Below are 2631 nucleotides of genomic sequence, written 5' to 3'. Positions count from 1 at the left end.
CGATCAGTGTAACGTCTTCTTGCTGAAGTTTTAGAATATCACAATTATCAAAGAAACATTGTTCAGAAATTGTGGCGGTGACATTTCCAGTCCTCAAGTTCGTGTTACCACCACCATTAAACTATGAACTCCATTTAGTGAGGCAGGGACAAAAAGGCAGCCAGAACCCACAAAGAAAACTCATGAGAAATAGATATTTGCTTTTGCTGGCAAACGGCCTTCTCTGGTTACACTGCAAAACCTTACAGTAGGCTACGCTAGAGCCTTCTTTTAGCAACCCGCATTGACATAGCAAGTTCCACATTAATCAGCCAATAGAGTTGGAACACACTATTGCCTTCCTGTCCTTTCTCCACCACCATCACGCCACTCTCCCCCTTCCCCCTGCCAGATGTCAGCAGGTGTTTGCATTTTATCTACTAGAACAGGGGTGGGCACTCATTTTTGTCCCGGGGCCACTTAAAAAAATTTTCAAAGTAGACCCAGGCTTCCCCGGAAGGGGCAGGGCCTAAATGGGAAGGAGTGGAGCTACCCCATCGCCAGACCATGATTGGTCAGGGGGTGGGGGAGCCCCTCTGCCCCCAATTCCCACTCGGCACTCATGCCCTGGAAGAGGCTTGGCATGCTCCCCCACCCCCAAGCCAATCAGGGCTTGGGGATGGGGGAGCACACGAAGCCTCCACCGCTCTCCCTCTCCCCCCCCCCCCCGTGCTCCTGGCAGGGCAGGAGGAGGCTTCAAGCATTCCCCTGCCCCCAGGCCAATTAAAGCCTGGGGGCGGGAGAGAACGTGAAACCTTCTCCACTCTGCCCCCACCATGCTCTCAGCACACAGCGCTTTGAAGCTGCTCGCAGGGTGGGGGCAGAGCGGAGAAGGCTTCGGGCGCTCCCCCTCCCCAGGCTCTAATTGGTCTGGGGAGCAACAGGGCGTCTGCAGGCCAGATCCACCCTCTTGGCAGGCTGGATTGGTCCGTAGAGGCCCTTTTGCCCACCCCTGTGCTAGAAAGAACTAACAGAGCTACTTGCTCTGGGGGGTGAGCATTTTTACTTTGTGATGCTGGGAAATAGTGCCCACTGGCTACCTTCCTCTTTTCCTGGGTCAAACAGGAATGTTTTTGGAGTGGGAGGGTAAATGCTCCAGTCGGGTACTGTGTTCATCACTGCGGTGTCTTCCACTCCCACCCCATTATCTATTTGTTCTGTGTCACCAGAACTGCAGCAGCTCAGACTGCCCTGACTTTCTCTGATTCTTTTCTGAAAAGTCTTTCAAATCCTACTCTTCTGGTAGTGGCCTGAGCCATAATTTTGCATGTCCTTAATCCCAGTGCAAAACAAGCATGGTATGACCCTTCACTTCCATAGAGGACATGTGTATTCATGGGTAGATGGACATGAGCCATCAACCTCAGTAACTGGCAGCGTTTCAGTGAAAAGCAAACTTTCCTCTACTCAACCCAAATAACCTCTGAGCTCTCTCTTAACTGTCCCCTTCGAGTTGCTTTGGAGCACAAACACTTCCATGTTTCTTCTCCATATTGCTGTTTCAGAAAAAAGATCTCTGCCAGTGTGTGACCATACACCTGATCACAGATAGAAATAGTGATGGATATTTTTAAAACCAGTACTAAAACCAAGATCATTTAACACTCAGACCTGTAACAAATGGGTTCCTATAAAAAATTTATCTATTTCATTTCCCAATATTACCGTATTTTCCGGCGTATAAGGCGGCTGGGTGTATAAGACGACCCCCTAATTTATTAGTTAAAAGATAGGTTTTCGTCTTATACTCGCCGTATAAGACTACCCCCCCTTAAAAGGCCAACCGGCAGCGCCCCAGCGCCCCTCCGCCTCCCCAGCTTTGCTCCCGGTGTCCCTGGTCTGCTGGAGACGGTCCCCAGCAGACCAGAGGCACCGAGAGCAAAGCCGCAGCAGCGGCAGGGTCCCGCGCCTCTGAGGCTTCGCCAGAGCAAAGCCTCAGAAGCGCGGCACCCCGCTGCTGCTTCGGCTTTGCTCCCGGTGCCTCTGGTCTGCTGGGGACCGTCTCCAGCAGACCAGGGACACCGGGAGCAAAGCCTCTGAGAACGCCAGCAGCGGGGCAGCCCAGGTGCGCCTGGGCTGCCCCGCTGCCGGAGCTCCTCCGTGGCTTTGCTCCGCGTCTTCCTGGTCTGCAGACCAGGGAGACGCGGAGCAGCTTTTCTCGCCCCCGGAGTACACGGGCGGCGGGACCGCGAGGTCCCGCAGTCTGTGTCCTCCGGGGCGAGAAAAGCCCCGGCGTATAAGACGACCCCCAATTTTGGGGGGATGTTTTTTAGCATAGAAAGTAGTCTTATATGCCGGAAAATACGGTAAACTAATTTTAAAAAGCACCAACCAATCTCATCAGAAGCCAAAGTGCCAATTCTCCCCTGCTGGATCTTCCACGCAATTACAATTCCAAAAGTAGAGGCTTTTACAAACGCTGCCAGTATAGGCCTAACTTTTTAGCTGTAACATTAAATGGTCTGTGTGACTTGCTGTAATAGCGCCAGTCAAGCACCCCCAACTTGGCCACTCACCAGGCTTTGAGGGGATCCAGCTTGTGATTCCTAGGTGTTAAGCATCTGGAATGCGAATAGAGAGTCCTGGCTCTGG

The sequence above is a fragment of the Pelodiscus sinensis genome, chromosome 5 (genome assembly GCF_049634645.1).
Source record: "Pelodiscus sinensis isolate JC-2024 chromosome 5, ASM4963464v1, whole genome shotgun sequence".
NCBI lineage: Eukaryota > Metazoa > Chordata > Testudines > Trionychidae > Pelodiscus > Pelodiscus sinensis.
The sequence above is the reverse complement of the archived record's forward strand: the minus strand, read 5'-3'. Positions refer to the sequence as shown.